General features: G+C 32.9%; 1 pseudogene; it reads left to right on the top strand.

Annotated features, from left to right (window-relative positions):
• LOC149555324 (putative receptor-like protein kinase At1g11050 pseudogene) overlaps window positions 1-19,507 on the top strand; it is a 122,268-nt pseudogene that overhangs the window by 30,493 nt on the left and 72,268 nt on the right.

Consider the following 19,507-nt stretch of genomic DNA (forward strand, 5'->3'; position numbering starts at 1 on the left):
TCAGACTAGTTTAGTGACTCCAAACCTTTGAGTTGGATCCCTAAGGAATATCAAAGCCTTAGGTTTGGTAGAATTCAATGCTTTAAATAGTGTGTGCATGCTATTTAAAGCATTTTTTAATTCAAGGCTTACATAGTGTGCACACACACTAACTATATCACATATGTGTTATAGTGTGTACACACTTTGTAAGCCTTTTATTTTAATAGAGATGATGGATAGGGAGAGAGGGAAGGAGAGAGGGTAGAGAATGAGAGAGAGTAGAGGATGGGGAGAGAGAGAGAGAGAGAGAGAGAGAGAGAGAGAGAGAGAGAGAGAGAGAGAGAGAGAGAGTAGGGGATGGGAGAGGGTATCATAGGAGAGAGAGAGAGAGAGAGAGAGAGAGAGAGAGAGAGAGAGAGAGAGTAGGGGATGGGAGAGGGTATGATAGGGGAGAGAGAGAGAGAGAGAGAGAGAGAGAGAGAGAGAGAGAGATGATGGGAGAGGGTGGGAGGGAGAGGAGGAGGGAGAGAGAGAGAGAGAGAGAGAGAGAGAGAGAGAGAGAGAGAGAGAGAGAGAGAGAGAGAGAGAGAGAGACAGAGAGAGAGAGATTTTACATAGTGCATACCCACTATATGAAAGCACCAAAAAATGGTTACAAGGAAAGTTTGCACTGGTACATTTTAGTACACCCTGAACCCAATTGTCTTGGCGGTTGTTTGATACCACATTCTTTAGCAATGAGTAATTATTATTGTTGTCTTGATCTTATCCATTATTGTATTTTAGGTGTGGTTTTTGGGTAGAAGGGTGCTACTACAACTGTGTTTCTTTTTCTCTACTTTATTTTACTAAACATTCCCTATCAACAAAATATTGATTGTGTTTCAATATTAAAATGTATGAGGGTATGTGAAGACTTTGCCTGTTATCCATAGAAACTGTTTGAGAAGCACGTGAAGTTTTGACAACTCATGCACCCTTGCCTCCTCAACTGGTTTTATTTTCAAGTAATAGGTAACAAAATTTCTCTCATTCTCAATGTGCTTTATATCCATGGTAGAGATGTATTTCACTAGTCGAGCACAAATTGGTAGTAATTGGTGAACATTATCTTCAACAATTAGTAGCTGATAGTTGTTTTCTGACTTCAAACAGACATGGCTATAAGATTTATTGTGTGCACTAGAAAAATCATGTACATTTGCACCATTTTTCTGAAAATCATCTTCAAATCCCCCATTAGTATCTTTTAGATCTATGTTATTTAATTAGACATATCTTTTGTCTTCATCTTTTCTGGATCTGGATTGCTTTGCATATAATATTGATCTATGTGATTTAAATATTTTCTTTGAAAAGTGGCATAGTTTGTATCATGTTCAGACCTCATCTATGATTCTTTTGCTTGACAATCCACATAATCTATTTGAGAAACACATAAAAATTTAACAAGCCTTGCACCCTTGCCTGCTGAAATGATTTTATTTTCAGCTAACAGGTAACAAAATTCCTCCCAATCAAGGTTGTGCAATTCTTTCATTTTTAGGTGAATTACAAAACTAGCTCAACACAAATTGGATGCAGTATTGATGCTTTCCTTTTCCTTCTAAAAAACATGGATCTGCATGATGGCACCTTAGAATGATTCTAATTAGGGTGCTAATCTTGTTTCTGTAAATTAGTAACTGGCCATTCAACTTTTTAAAACAATGCTAGTTTAGAAAGAAAAACTTGCATTGCTTTGGCCCCTCATTAATAAAATCAAAACTTTTTTTTGAATTTGGTAGTAATTGGTGAACATGATCTCTAGTAGGGAGTAGCTAATAGTTTTTTTCTAGAATCAAGTGGACCTGAGATGAAGAATTCTAGTGCAAATTGGCAAAATTGTGGATGTTCGCACTATTTTTCTTAGTAGCATCCTCAACTCCTTCTTGATGATCTTTTAGGACTGCTTTTTTATTTAGGCACATATTTCCTCTCCATCCTTTTTGAATCTGGATTACTTAGGATGCAATGTAAATCTGTTTTATTTAACTCACCTCTATTTTATCTTTTCCTTTTAAAAGTAACCTACTTAGTTTTATGTACAGACCTAATTTATGACCTATTTTTCCTTCAAACTACCATTTCAGACAACCTAAGATCCATTTTTAAGTGTAGCACTGGAGTATTCCTTATTAAAATCTCATATTGTTTTAAAGTGTAGTGGTTCTACAACTACATATGGTCGCCTTCCTTTGTTAATCTATCATTACCTTTGTTTTTGTAAGATAGGCATGAAACTTCTCTTGACAATCACTACCTTCTAACATAGAAGCTTTGTAGCGATCCTTGGATATGTTTAAAATCCTATGGAAAAGAGATGAATCATTTCTTTAAAAAATTGCTCCTTCCACACAAGAAGCTACTTTTGAATTGTAGATATCAACCAAGTTATTAACAAGCTCCTACCATTCTTAGCATCATGGAACTCATAAAAAATTGAATCCTTAAAATCAAGCAGCTTACTATGTTTATGCTTGAAATATCTTCAGGTTATAAACAACACCTTGGATAGGATTATAAACTAGCAACACCAAGCAATATAGTTAAATAAATGTTTGTCATGAGCTATGGCTAATTGGCCACATTCTAGATAACTATAGATTCAATCATAGGGATCTAATAAATGCTAAAATCAATTTTTCATTTTTGAATTGATAGAAGAGCATTTTAAACATAAAACAATATCGATGTGTTTGGTTCAATAAGAAGTTTCTTGGGTCACTTTGAATTAGAAATTATCTGAATTTCAAGATTGAAAATGAAACACTTATTACATTTTAGCTATTTTTCCAATTGCTATGTTCATCTATTGACCAAGGGAAGGCTAAATCAAGAGAGCTTTCAGTAGTGTACAGAATCACAATGTCATGGCTTAACATGAATATTGTCATAATTATAAGATGTTGAACTCAATTCTATAGATCAAATATATCCTAATACATCTACTGAGCAAGTTCCATTTTTTCTCTTTTATTTGATCCTCATTGCAAGTCTGCAAAGTGATGTTGCACATAACATATTTGGATTCTAGATAGCTGCATAACTTTCAACTATTGAAACATCAGTATTCTAGCTTTACATGAATTGGTATGGTGGAAACAAAGCTACAAAGTAGATTTTCAATAATATATATAATAATTTTTACTGAATGCTCAAATTCCAACTTAATTACCAATCTAAAATAGATTGAGATGATATTTACATAATTACAAAGGAAATCTTTCTTGGCATAATAGTTGCATTATAAGGGATCGGTTCGTTTGACCAACTAAACTACGAGTGAACTAGGGCCTTACCACATATATTCACTAGTACATTTGCACTTGTTTTTCTACCAAAATTTTTGGCCAAAGCTATAATTTCTTCCTTTTTTTTTCTTTTCATTCCTGCATTGGTCGAAAATAAAAATTCTGTGGCCGATTTGGTAGAAATTTCGACCAACCTATGTATTCTGAAGTTGAATTTCAACCAACTCAATGTTATAAAAAAAAAAAAAAAAGTTTCATTCATTCATGGGTTAAAAAGAAAAAATTTCAGTCATTCACGGGTAATGCATTTCCTCACACACCTATTTATTTCGACTGTTGGGATTCCTTAAGCTTTGTCACTGGCAAGGGCTTGCCACAAACCTGCTTACCACATGAGTGAGCACCTAGGTAAAGTGTAAGTTGGTTCATAGCCAGACAACAAGCCATAGTCATTGCTATCTATTTTGTTTGGCCAAGTCATGTACCGCAATGCCCTTTCTGATAATGCTTGCATTTTTGGCTACAAACGACACAAGAAGCAGACAATGATGGATTGGAGAAGAGGTCTAAATTTGTGACATTGCTCGGTTGGTGCCAAATTGGTATTTCTCCATTCTCCTTTTACTAGGGTTTCAACATATGTGCAGTTGCTTGCATTTTAAAACACTCTCCAAATGTAGTTGTTTCAGGAATTACCATATATTCTAATACAACTCATTTCAAAAATGCTTGTTTAAGCCACGACTATGGGATTAATGAAAGAACCACCCCCCCACCCCCCCCTAAAGAGGTGATTTGGAATTTGCTCAATTTGGCCAAAGTGGACTTTTGGTTCTGAGTATTATTACAAAAATATGAATCAATAAAATACTCAATATAATTAGGACACTAGATTTGTAAAGGATCTATAAAGTACAATCACTCAATAGGCTAAAATAGACCAAATTCTAAAGTGGAATTTTCATCCAATTAAACCAATCTTAGGATAGAATATATGGTCTTCTCTCTAAAAAAATATGAACATTAGAAAAAATGGCACTCTAAAATATATTTGTATGAGCCCAAAAAAAGCTTCTGAAGTTGTAATATCAAGGATTGGACATGTACAATCACCAAAATTTGTAAATTCTCAAAAATATGTTAACCAAAATTAGAAAATAGCTACACCATTTACAATTTTAGAAATTTTTAACTAGATATGAAAAGTAGACAAAAAGTTATGCACTTAAAAAAAAAAACTGCACCTAAAAATGTGTCTATATGAGTCTAAAAAAGCCTCTAAAGTTGTAAAAAATGGGATTTGTGATTAAAAAAAAGAGGGATAGAGATCACAAAAAAGTTCCACCAATGTATAGATCATGGAATTCTACCCAAAAAAATAAAAATTGCTTGAAAAAAGGAGTTTGAATGAGTGAGATATTGTTGTTTGAAAATCACCTCTGTAATTTTTTTTAAAATCTCCACCACCACAGCTTCCAAATTCAAATGACTTTGGATTTCACTCAGACGTATGCTTTAGATGAAATAAAAGTCAATTTATGGGTTTTTTTAACCTTGTCAATGTAATGTCAACATCTGATTTGTAACAACAAGCTCCAATCTTGACCTACAAATAAACACTTCTCTCGAATGGCTATGCAATGGACACTCCTTTGACTCTAATACCATGTAAGAATTTTCTTAACGAAAATAATGAAAATACCAAGACCTAGAAGATCAATTGATCCAATCTTGATTAAATGATAATTGATAATTAGATGAATACATCATTGAAGTGCCTTGTATATAAAGCCAATCAAGATGACTATGAGTCATGCAAAGAGATAAGTATAACAACTAAGAACACACCCACCAAGAGTGGATTATCCTCTATTATGCATGAAAGTACATGAAATAATGATAGGATAAGAATACAAAGGTGTATCTCATAAAGAGATGTAGTTTACAACATGTGCTCAATTGGAGTACAAACTACTATGTTGTCTACATGACAACTCATACGAATTTGCAAATTCCTAGGCATCTACATGAAAATTAATATAAAAATGCATTATCCTAAGTAAAATTAAGTAAATTTTAAATATTAAATACTTATTTACATCAAAAAAAAAAAATCACATTGAGAGCATTGCCTTCCACTATACTTTTCTGGCAACCTTTTTTTAATGCAATTTTGACACCATGGAAAAGGAGTAACATTTTTGCCACATATGCCAACCTGGGTACCCAAATTAATTGTATGCATTATCAAAAAAATGCCTTTGCACTTCCTAATGAGGTCATCCCCTCTCGCCCACCCCAAATTTCCAAGTGATGAACCATAAAAGTTCAATTTGATACATCCAAGATTGGAATGGTGGTCCTAAATTCGACTAATGTTACAATTGGATAAAATCAAGTGTAGTTGTAGACATTTCATGTGACATAGAGATTTGATTTGTGCAATATTATTCATTTACTTTTGATTTTTCTTAAATTTATTTCTTTGTATTGATTGTTAAGGACTGGCTATATTCAAACATACATTAGAAAAGATAATTAGATCAAAAGGTTCATTTTCTCTTAACTCAATTAGACTAACTCTAAAGTCATGGAAATGAATAAATATAATAAAACTATGATATTCTTTAAAATAATGATGTATGACTAGGTTCCTTTTACTACTACAAATTAAAATATTCTTAGAGTTATCTCTCCTAGAAGTAGGAATGATAGTAATTTTTTCTTGATGTGATAATCTAATGCACAAACATACTTTGAATTTTATAAATAATGTCTTTGTGTATGGATAAATTATGTAAAATATTTATCAAGTCAACTTGTAATAGAGATAAGCACGAATAAGAGAAATCTAAATTTGAAAAGTAGAAATATAATGATTATGAATAAAAGAATAAGGCAAACTTTCCACAAAATTATATCATTTATCAATATATAAATTATTATAAACCACTCTACAAAAAATCCAAAAATAATTAAAAATGACAATATATTAAAATTTTTCCATAACCAATATATGCTTATCTTCTTTACAAATACTTTGGACAGCCAATTTATGTTTCTGTCTAATAAAAATGACTTTTTTCCTAGTAATTTAAGAATTTATTTATATCTATATTTGTCAATGAAGTAAAGCAAGGCAGGGCTTGAACCCTAAACAAACACTTAACATCAAGTTTAGCAGATGAAAAGAAAAATATTCACACGTAGTGACACCTTACTAAATATAACAAGAATAAAATCAAAAAGCAAAAATTAAAACAAACAAAACATTTATAGAATCATAATGGAATAAAACAAAAACCAAAAATTAGCAACAAATTAGAAACCAACACAACAACATGAGACCCACCAACACTAACCAACACAATGACTAACAACAAAAGAACCCAACTACTTCCTCATTTCCTTGAGATTTTTCCATTGACCAACATCTTGTTTGGAAACAACTTACAAACCTTCATCTTTTCCATGAGCTTCCTCTCTCCTTTTTCTTTTGAGCTTCCTTTCCTCCAGCTTCACTTGAAACCCTCCAATGCTAATATCTATCTTGCCTTGAGATACTTTCTATTGTGAATCTAGTTCTTCAGTTGTGGGAAGAAGAGTAGGAGAACCATTGTGAGGAATTTGAAGGTTCTTAGGATATCTCAACTTATTCTTAATGAAAGGGGGGAAAAGGGAGGTTGGGAAGAGTTGGGAAATAAGTAGTGAGTGAAAGAATCAGGGGTTTGGGGTAACTCTATGGCCCATGAAGAAGTTGAGACATGATCATCAAATACTTCCACATTATCCTATTCTCGCTCTTGCTCCTCCTCTTTTTTATCTATAACTTTACAATAAGGAATTACCCTAACACTCGGGACATATGACACTCAGTGGGGTTGCTAGGGAGTCTAAAACTGTGTCATTGAGGACAACACAAGGGTAAAAACAAGATTATTGAGCTCCATAGTTAGATTAGGGAAAGTGCTAGATTGAGGAATCAAAGCCCAGTGAAATTCATACAACTTGTAAATTTGGACTTGATGGAGAGAGTGACCCTTAAGGTTGACTTCCTCAATGGACATAGATACCAGAGAAAAAATCTAGAAGGGGAAGTAGAACTACACATTTCTCCTAAAGTGATTCAAGATATGAAAGAGGTGGGAATCAAAATGCTAATACTTACCTTCACAAGTGACAAACTTAATAATGGTAGAGGCCACCTCTTTTCATTCCCTAGGCAACTTCTTTTAGTTGAACATTCTTGAGGTCTTAGGATATTTTCAACTAGCTTCAAGAATAGCTTGTAGTCTTCTTTGAAATACACTTTGGTCTTCAAGAGGATTCTAGTGCCCTCAATGCTAATCCTAGTCATAGCTCCAATGATTTCCAACATCACCATGAATGGAACTCACCCTCCACTTGTGACACCACAAACCTATGAGAGATCTCTTGGTTGTAACCATTTATGCCCTCCACATAGGATGCTATTTCCCTCTTTCCATAGTATTCCAAATCTTGGAATCATTTTTGAATTCCTTGCAATTATTAGGTTCAATTTCATGAAGTTCCCTGCTCATCATAGCTTGTAGAAACCACCTTTCATAGGAAAGACCTAACCAAAATACCAAAAACTACCCAAACTAAAAAATATCAAATGTTCAACATTGCAAAGAAGAACACTTCACTATAATTTTTTAAAAATAGAGCTCACAGAAGGAAGTATGGAAGATGAGCCAACCCCAAAGCCAATAAAATAGGTAAGAAATGACAAGATTAACTCCCATCAAATGCATTGAAATCTTTATTTGATTTGAGAATACCCTGCATGATCACCACAAGAGCATCTAAGGGAGTAGACTGCATGTCTTCCTATATTTTTATGTGATTGGTATACTTTCCTAGGGAAGCCATCCCATCAGTGATATTATTTACCTCTGGATACATGTGATGGCATGTCACCTCATCTGTCGTTGCAACTGAAACTTAGCTTATTTATGATGTCTTTTACAATCCATCCCACATCAACTTTATTATTCAATCTATTGATCACATTCAATGCATCCCCTTCCACACTAACTTTCTTGAAACCTTTTCCAATCACCAAATTGACACCATGGAAATGGGCTATCATTTCTACCACATATGCTATTTGAGTACCTAAAATGACTATATACACAACCATAAACATCCCTCTGGAATTCCTAATGAGGGCACCCCTTCCTTCCTAACCTAGGTTACAAAGTAATGAGCTATTGAAGTTTAATTTGATCCAACTAGGATTGGGGGTCCAATTTTATGTTTTTGCTTAAACCAATTGTACAAGTTTTGAATTTTTTAAAACATTCTACAAGATTGCATCTTCTTGCAATATCTCAATCCCATGAACCCAAAGGGTAACATGCCTTGAGGGATGAATAGTCTTCATATTTTCCTTGATATTGTGAATAAAAGCATGATCATAGAATTAACATCTTTTCTTTTATCTTTAATGATACAATTATTTCTTTCTTTCCAAATAGACCATCTTCCTATTGGAAATTTGATTGAAAATGAATACTATCAAAGAGGGAGATTGTTGCAAAAAGAAGGAAGATTGTTGTTAAAGAATGTTTCAATCATTGTTTTGTCATTGATGTAAAACCTACTATTTGTTGGAATTACAATTGCTTATAAGATCCAAGTACTATCATTTAGTTGATTGATGAAGACGATTCAATCAAAAAGATGTAACAAGAGTACCTAAGGGAAAGGTTGAGTTATGGTTTTGTAATGAAGTGCAAGGATTAGTTACGACAATGGTAAAAAGATGTAGTGATAACATAATTAAAGATATAGAGGCTGGCCACACTTAGAAACACTGGAAGAATAGGTTACAAAAAAGATTTTTGCAAAGATTAACTAAAGTTCATTAGTGAGTGCCAAGCAAGCTAGTTCGAGCCAAGCAGATTTTTAGTTAGGTTGAGCAAATAAAAAATCTAGTGTGTGCCAAGTGATATACAAGGAGCCGAGTGTGTTCAGGTGCCAAGAAAAGTAAAAGTGGTCCAGCATCAGTAAAACTTAGTGTATGTTGAGTGAATCCACAATAGGTGCTGAGTATCAGTAAAACTTAGTGGATGCCAAGTAACACAGTATGTGTCGAGCACAAAAATTTCAATAGTGCCGACCTGCTACATTATTGGAAAAGTCAAAGATTCGCCTAATTTGAGCCAACAAGTTTGTTACCTTGAATTTTTTGAACCAGATGGAGGGTAAGGATGATGAGCTGGTGGCATAGAATTTTATGTAAACCTTTTTTGAGCGAATTCAAGAGGATTCTTCATAACGTTTCTAGAAGAAGCAAGATATGTGTTAGATTCAATGAATCCTACCTAATCCATTTGAACTAGAATTAAAGGAGGGAAGAATCGAGCGGGAAAAGAAATTCCAAATTTTCTATTTAAGGATTTATAGGCCGATAAGCTAGAGTTGCTGGTGTGCCAAATTGCAAAGTGGTTGAAGGGTTTCAAGGAGAAGGCATCAAGGAGAAGGAAGAACAGAGCATAGAGACTCTACTTTGATAAGTGGTCATATAGGAGATTGCACTAGTACATCAAGCATGAAGACTCAAAGAGACAATTCTTGAAAGGAGGACAACCTATTAGAGCTATAGAGACTAAAAGCCAGGAAAATTGTGAAGAGCTGAACAAAGATCTAAAATCTACAAGATAAGTTATGAATTGTAATCAGGTCAAAAGCCCTTGTTGTTACTTTCTAACAATTGTGCAAGCTATGGTAAAATCCTATGAACTTAGGTTGGTTTAAAAACCATTTGTAAATCCTTTAATAGGGTGGTATTCCAAGAGAATGTTCTAAAGTCCTCCAACCAGGCCCACTTCTAACAGGGTGGATAAATCCTTTAACTAGGTCACATTTAATAGTGTGTTGTAGCCTTTAATAGGGTAGTCCTTTTATAAGGCATCACTTCAGAAGAGTGAGAATTGAGTAGCATGTTATTGGTTTTTTTTCCCAAATTGGGATTCCACGTAAATCAGTGTTTTTATGTGTTTATCTTTCATGTGTTATGCTTGCATGTTGATTTATAGTAACTTGCTAATTAGGAAAGTTTAAGCTTGGATGTATGAACAATTTAATAGGCTCACTTTACTTGATGAAAAAGTTTTAATTAGACATTTGGACCTTGAATAACTAATTCACCCCCTCTTAGTTATTCTAAAGCATTTCTAACCATTGGTATCAGAACCATCTGTTAACTTAGTTTAAAGGTACTAGAAGTAAGAAAGATCAAGATGTCCAAAAGAGAAGTTCCCAAACTCGATAGAGATAACTTCGCTGCATGAAAAAGCCTAATGAAGTTGCACCTTGGATTAATAGATGATTATGCAAAAACCTCAATTGGAGTGGAACATTTAGATCCACTTGGACCCCTTTCTGTAGATGATTTGAACAAGAGGAAGGAGCACAATCAGGCAATGCTAGAGATTGGCTCTGCACTCAACTATGTTTAATTTGATGACATCAAAGGATGTGATTCTACATTCAGGATGTGGAAAGCCCTATCAGATATCTATAGAGGATATTAGAATATTCAAAGAGCAAAAATAGAAAGCCTCAGAGGAAAGTTTGATGACATGAAAATGGAGGAAGGTGAGAATGCTGCTCAATATGCCTCTAAAATGAAAGAAGTGGTAAGCACAATAAGAAGTTTGGGTGGTCATTTGGAAGATGATACTATTAATAACAAATACTTAAGAACCCTGCTCCTCATCTATGCTATTAGAGTTTCATCCATCCAAGAGTTGAGATGTGTCTCTGGATATCAACTAACCTTTGAAGGAATAGTGGGAAGACTTACTGCATTTGAGTTGTCCAATTATGATAACTATAGACCTGAGAATCTTGAATCTAATTTCAAGGCTAAGCTATCATTGAAAGATACTAAGAAGGTGAAATCAAAGCAGAAGAGTACGAAAGGAAAACATGCATCCAGTGACAACAACACAGATGAAGATGATGTGGAACAATTGGAAGCATTATTGGCCAAAGATTTCATAGAGGCAAATGTAAATTTAATGGTAAGATGCCTATCATTTGTTTTAATTGCAATAAAGTAGGACATATTGCTGCCAGTTGTACACAGAAGAAGAACTACAATGAAAGAAACAAGTACAAGAACAAAATAGAAGATGATAGTAGAGATTACAAGGACAAAGGCAAAATATGCTACATTGTTGAAGAAGATTCTAATGAGAATGATGATGAGATAGTCTATCTATCCACGAAGGATGAATCAGATGAAGATGAAGGAATAGTACTGGTAACCTGTATGAACAAAAATGACAAGTGGATCATAGATAGTGGATGCTCACATTACATAATAGGAAACAAAAGTAAATTTATTACCTTTACCCAGTATGATGGAAATAGTGTTAGATTTGGAAATGATGCTCCATGCCAAATCAAGGGAAAAAGTTCTATTAAACTTACAACAAAAAAATTCATGTGATAATGCATACTATGTTGAAGGATTAAACTACAATTTGTTGAGTGTATCACATTTAGGCAATATAGGTTGCAAGGTAGAATTTGGAAACAAAAATTGCCAAAATCTATGAGACTGATAGAAATCTGATAGGAAAATGTGAACAAACTAGGAGTAATCTATTTTACCTAGATATGGAAGATGCAAGGTCTATATTATTGTTAGACTTGATGATGTTTGGTTAGGACATAAAAGGTTATGTCATGTTAACTTTGACAATTTTATTAGCATCAGCAAAAATAAGAAAGTAAGAGGTTTGCCTAAGTTGAAGAAGCCTAAAAATACAATGCACAAACAATGTCAACTAGGGAAGATGACCAAGTCAAGTTTCAAAAGAAAAACCTATACTTCCAAAGAAGTACTAGAGCTAGTCCATATTGACTTATGTGGCCCAATAGAAGTGCAAAGCTGCCAAGGAGACAGATAAGTAATGCTATTTCTGGATGACTATTCTATGATGATGACTGCCATGTTCTTAAAGCAAAAATCTGATGCATTTCAAATGTTTAAGTGGTATTTGGCTAGGGTTGAGAAGGAAATTGGAAAGAGTCTAAAATGCCTGAGATCAAATGTAGTGCCTGCCCGAGTTTGCATTTTTCTATAATTTCCAAACTCTTTTAGGCCTGTTTTATATGTTATGATTAGTAGAATTGTTTTAAGATTATCAAATATTGTTTCAGATTTAGTTGATTATATGATGATATTACTTGGTGCTCTATATTTCATGTGTGTATGATGATTATTCAGTATTTTCAGTTATCTATGATGATTAGTTAAATGGTTTATTATCACAAGTGTTTTCTTATGGATACTTACCCCATACTGCATGTGTATGGTGTGTGTGTTTTTTTTCTTTATGTATGGCATTTCTAATGTGGTTAAGGGAGTCGTAGGCACCTACTAGTCGGGGTCTACACGATGTACCACTTCTTGCCATTTCCTGTTTAGCTTAGTATATTGTGTCTGTACATGCATGGATTTTATGCAAGTTGCAGGTACCGGGTATCAACTTTCTTGAATTGCCAGGATGAGCGTACCCTATCACATTAACTCAATGGTAAGAGAGGGGAGGTAAATCTTAAATCCAAATCCTAAACCCTTTAGCCATTTGTCCTAATTGATAATTAGGAAAAGTATCTGGGTTGAGTACCCTCCGAATGTGTCGGATGACGTTAATTCGTGATCATAACCCTTTGTTTAATTTACTATGTGTTTTTCTATGATGGGTTTTCATATGTTGTCTTTATGAGTCTTTGGTGTATTTTTTATTAATTAAGTTTAATTAAAAAGATTAATTAATGATTTAATTTAATAGAAGATTATTATGATATTTTAATATTTAATTAATCGAGAAATTAATTAAATAAAAAGAATTGAATTTGGAGATTAAAGTTATAAAAAAAATATAGAATGTGATAATATTTAGTTAATTTAATAATAATACATTTAGAGTTCATTTTTAAATAAATATTAAATATTATTGTTATTTAAGTTAATAAGTATTTATCAAATGTGACATTTGAAAATAAAAATTTAAAAGTGGAAAAGATATTAAACTATTAAAAAAATTCTAGATTTCATGATCTATGCATGAGTTGAAAATAAAAGAAAGTAATTAAAAAGATAAAATAAGTGAAAATAATAATGTTATTTTAATTTCATTAAGTGCACATGGGATTAAAAGTAATAAAGATTAAAAATAGAAGTCAAGTAAAAATTAAATAAAGTAATTAAATAATTCAATTTAATGTGCATGAAAAGATTAATGTAGGATAAAGAAATATTAATAAAAAGTTAATTGGAAGTTTGAGACTTGTGAGCAACGAGTCCTCTTGGGTGAAGCGCAATTAGTGCCCCGATTTGAGGAGAAAACTCCTTATCACAACTTGGGGGTTCATTTTTGGGGGATGGCAAATTTGGGAAAGAATTTTGGGGAAATCTTTTGGCAGCGAATTTCAAAAAAAAATTTCTAGGAAACTTTTTCAAAGGAAAGTTATTAAAGAGGAGTGAATTCTCTCACAGTTTTTTGGAGTTTTTGTATTAGCACCAAGATCAGGTAGGGTCTTGTGATCACTGATTAATTACACAATTTTCCTACTTCCTGTCTTCTTTGTGCTTGTAGATTCTCTGTGATGAAAGTTTAAACATTTCAATATTGGAAATTAACAGATGCTTGTCAATTAATTACTCTATACATAGGGATTAGAAAAAAAAATGAAGAAACCCTCGTTCTAGATTAAGGAAATCAGAATTTAATCAAGAAGAATTGAGTTTTAAATAAAGTAAAATTTTGAGATTGAAAATTTGGATGGTTAAAAATATTTTCTCTATCAGAGTAATGTAGAAATCAAATTATATATATATATATATATATATAATTTTTGTGAGATGAATATTTAATTGAAATTAACTATATTAAATTTATAAAATATTATTTTAAAAATAATAATAATAATATACAATAATTAATTGTTAAAAAAAATATATATCTATTTAAATGAAATTTCTATTTATAAATTTAAATTTAAAAAAATTAAAATTAAAAAAAAATTAATTGGTGGGGGAAATACCCCCACCCGTGTCCTTTATTTTAAAGAGGTAGGCCGACAATTGCACAGTCGTACCTACTGACGCAGGTCGACTGCGACAGCAGTCGTGCGCTGTAGTCAGTAACTGTCGCAGCGATAATTAAATTGCTTTTTTTTTTTCATTAAAACTTAATTTATGATCTCCTCTTTTTACATTTGGAAATTAGACTTTGGCTTAAGTCGCATTAATATAATTTGCAATTAATTTTTATTAATTTTTAATTAAATTAAAATTACATTATTATTATTAATTTTAATGTTAAATTTAATTAATATTTTATAATAATAATAAATGTAATATATATTTAAATAAATATTTATTAATTTAATTAAATATGATGTAATAATAGTTATTAATAATAGAAGTTATTATTAAGGATTGAATTATTGATTTTATTTAAATCATAGTTATTTTATTTAAAATCATTAATGGTTAGTTTTTATAACTTAATAAGATAAAGAATATTCTAGATTAATTTAGGAAATTTGACTTTTAATCTAAGAGTAACTTTATATTTACGATTAAATAATCTAGTTAAATTATAAGGGTAATAGTGAGAAACCTTTGCTTTAGAAATGTACATTGAAACACAAATTGAAACTTCAACTTAAACCCTATTCTATAAATTGGAATCAAACCCAAACTTTGAACTATACTATTTTGTTTATGTTATCTGTGTTTGGGGTTTGGGTGGTCCTAGAGTGTTGACCAGTTTAGGATGTTTACCAGAGGCTCGAGGGTTCTGTGATTGTGATATTATGATGTTTTGGTCTCGATCTTTTTAAAACCCAACCATGGTGATCTATCAATATGCTCTATGATGGATGTATTTACTAGTTGTTGTTGCTTTCTAGTTTCCTTGTGTGAAGCTGAGGTGTTTTAAGTGATTTGTTCTTGATGATGTCATGTTGTGGCATGTTTGACTTGACCATTTTGGAGTTTTCAATTAGTATTGTGATTTATTATTGATATACTTTCTAGGTGCTCATTGGAGAACCGTTGGATATTGTGTTTTATCATTGGGTCCTTCAGTGGCTGATAGAGAATTGTTGTGATCATTATGATTATTATTTGATGCTTTCTAGTTGCTCATGGAGAACTGATGTGATTATTGTGGATTATACTTATGATGCTTTCCATTCGCTTGTATAGCACTGAGGTGATTTTGTGATTTGTGATTTCATGAGCCTAGGGTAGGTTATCTATGTGTAGTGTCAGGAAGTGGCTTGTAATGAGGGACGGGAGACCCAAAGTGGCTTTGGGGATGACTCATTCTAAGTTGTTTGTTTTAATAAGTGAAAACATCTCACCTAAATACTGACTTAAATGAACCTAATAACATAATTGTATGTTCTCTCACATACCTTGAGTGCTAGTATAGATTATGATGGGGTAGAGAGAACACTTGGTTGCTACCTTGCATTCCATAGTATGCCTTATCTGTACGAGAGGATACTAGTGGCCGTAGGATTACTGGGGACGCAAGATTTTTGAGGGATTTCTCAGGTAACTTCCAATGTGATTCATGTGATGACACTTTCCCGCTTGCATAGTAGGTTTCCTACATGTCTTTGTGGTGCCTTTGGGTCTAGATGTCTATCTATGTTGGAACCTTTGAGTTAGTGTACTTTTAGGATTTCCTTGAATTAGAGAGTACTTGTGTTATGTGATTTGATATCCTATTTGGGGACTTGAGACTATCTCCTCAGCATGGTGGGAGTGGACCATTTAGGTTCCACGTGGTCCGGTGGTAGTGGTTTTTACTCTTACCATTGAGATCCATCTGTGGTCACCGTGGCTGGAGCTTTCTTGGTTGGCATTTACCTTCATTCTGTTCCTGAACTATTATGATGGATGGTTAGATTTTATGATGGTTGTTTTATCATTATGGATGTATCATGTATGGTGAATGATTTCATTTATTTTACTATCCTTTGTATCATGGATTTGAGGATGATGTATCTCTGTTGTTACATATGTATATTCTTTTAAGCCTTTCATACCCTGTGACATGTACAATGGATGTTGAGCATTCCAAATTAATTTTCCAAGAGGCATTCAGAACAAATGTATATTATATGGACTTTGGACTTTTTGATTATTATTTTATGTGGATATGGTAGTTGTTAGACTTAGGATTAATTAAATTTAAATGTGACTCAACGTCTTGGAATCCTTATGGAATGTAACCTATTATGTATGTTTGTTGATGATTACATGTTATTGCTTTTGCTACTATGTGTTTGATGTGTATGTTATACTTTCTTACTTCAAAAAAAAAAAAGTTTAGCAAACTTAATAAAACTTTAGGTTAATTCTTTTGGATCCCTTGGTGGGGCGTTACATCAAACAGAGGAGGAGAGTTTACATCAAAAGAATTTGAGACATTTTGCAATGAAAAAGGAATCAATAGACAAACATCAACACCAAGAACTCCCGCACAGAATGGCATTGCGGAAAGGAGGAATAGATTAGTGATAGACAGTGCCAGAACCTTGATGATGGAGAAAAATGTTGCTCTGAAGTACTCAAGAGAAGTTGTAAGTACTTCTATTTATACCCTGAACCAAGTACAGGTCAAGAAAGGAACAAATGCAACACCTTTTGAATTATGGTATGGTCACTCACCTAACATAAAACATTTCAAAATGTTTGGTTGTAAATGCTATATTCTTAAGGATACTAAGAATGACAAGTTTGATGCAAAGAGTGATGAAGAGATATTCCTTGGATACTCCACTAGAAGAAAGGCATATAAGTGTTTGAATACTAACACTAACAAGATTGTAGAGAGTGCAAACGTAAATTTTGATGAGCATGCAGAAGTCGAAGTTGATGAATCCAAGAAACTAGAAGATTATAGATCTTTTATATACTTCTATGAAGGAATGTCTATTGAAGATGATGCTACAAATCAAGTTGGGAGCCAACAACAAATTTCAGTATCATTCAAGTCACAGCCAATCAATGTTGAGCTACATTTAGAAGCTGAGTTGCAAAATGAAGAAAATGCACACTCTGATTCTAAGAATAGTACACGTAGAAGAGATAATGAAATACTAGATAGTGATGTGCAAAGTGACTCTGAAGCTGAAGGACCAAACATGGAAAGAAGTATAGAACTAAGACTATCTAGATATGTGAGAAGACATCACCTTGTAGGAAAAATCATTGGAGGCAAGGAAGCTGGACCAATGATAAGGAATAGACTAAGGAATGAATCATGTTTGTTGAGCAAGATTGAACCCAAAAAAATGAAGGATGCACTACATGATGATAATTGGCATAAAGCTATGGAAGAGGAGATAGATCAGATTAAGAAAAATAAAACCTATACCCTAGTTCCTAGACCAGCTGATAAGAATGTAATTGGTACCAAATGGGTCTTTAGGAACAAACTTGATGAGAATGGTGAGATAACAAGAAACAAGGCTAGACTAGTCTGCAAAGACTATGCACAAGAAGAATGATTGGACTATGGAGAAACATTTGCCCCTATTGCGAGAATGGAAGGAGTAAGAACACTACTTACATATGTTTCTTATAAAGGTTTCAAAGTCTACCAAATGGATGTAAAGTCTTCTTTCCTAAATGGTATACTGGAAGAGGAAGTCTACATAGAACAACCAGAGGGATATGTTGATGACAACAACAAGGATGTGGTTTTCAAACTGCATAAAACACTCTATGGTTTAAAGAAAGCACCTAAAGCATGGTATGTGAGACTACATAAATACCTTGTGAAGATAGGATTTCAAAGAATAGATGACAACAACAACTTGTACATAAAAGGCAGAAAAAGGTAAAGACATTTTGATATCTAAAATCTTTGTTGATGATATAATATTTGGAGGAAAAGATGTCCTATGCAAAAATTTTGCTGATAAAATGAAACATGAGTTTGAGATGTCAATGTTTACAGAAATCAAATTCTTTGTTGGATTGCAAGTACATCAACTAAAGCATGGCATATTTTTGATTCAATCAAAATACATCAAGGAGATACTCAAGATGTTTGAATTAGAAGACTCAAAACCAATCACTACACCAATGGTAACAGGACAAGTTATCAAAAAATGATGAGTTAGCTGAAGTGAATCAGATAATGTATAAATCACTGATTGGAAAATTGCCGTATGTTGTGCATAGTAGAGAAGACATTGCATTAGCAGTTGGAATAGTGGAAAGATTTTTTGCTAACCCAAGAGAAAATCATCTAATGGTACTAAAAAGAATACTAAGGAACCTAAAAGGAACTGATGACTTTGGTTTTTACTACAAGATGAGTGAAAAGTTTCAGTTGAAAGTCGACAATGATGCAAATTGGAGAGGTAATATTGATGATAGAAAGAACACCAGTAAAGGAGCACTTTTCTTAGGGAAAAGATTGATTACTTGGACCAACAAAAAGAAAAGTTTTACCTCACAGTCTAGCTAAATATATTGTTGTTACTATCAACTGCACTAATATTATATGGATCAAACATTTGTTGCAAGGTATGAAGGACGACGTAACTAAACCTGTGATACTGTATTGTGATAACACAAGTACCATCAACATATCAAAGAATCTTGTGATGCATGCAAAAATAAAGCATATTGCAATTAAGTATCATTATGTAAGACAATTGGTGGAAGACAAGCAAATAAGGATGGAGTATGTCAACAATCATTCAATTGAAGAGAGGAAGAAGTAGCAAGAAATTGATCAAATCTATCTACATAATCAAATGGACAAAGGGAGAAATAATGTAAGAAGGAGTCAAGAGCAGTACAAGATCTAAGTGAATAGTGGTAAGACAAAGAAAAGAGGGAGAAAAAGGATGTTCAAGAAGATATAGTAGAAAGGGAAGAAACAAGATACAACAGCTAAGAGGGAGAAGTGAAAGCAAAGAAATTAGGATAATTGACTAGAAAGGCAGTTGTGAAAATTGATGGTAACACATTTTTCTTTTTGGCATTTGATTTACTATTTTAACCTAGTTAGCGTTTTGATAACTTGGTTGATTAGTTTGGTTTGCCACCAATGCCAAAGAGGGAGATTGTTAGAAATCTAATTGGAAATGAATACTATCAAAGAGGGATATTGTTGCAAAAAGAAGGAAGATTTTTATTAAAG

This window comes from Cupressus sempervirens, chromosome 5 (genome assembly GCF_028749045.1).
Source record: "Cupressus sempervirens isolate cs-2001-9-10 chromosome 5, ASM2874904v1, whole genome shotgun sequence".
In the NCBI taxonomy this organism is placed as follows: domain Eukaryota; kingdom Viridiplantae; phylum Streptophyta; class Pinopsida; order Cupressales; family Cupressaceae; genus Cupressus; species Cupressus sempervirens.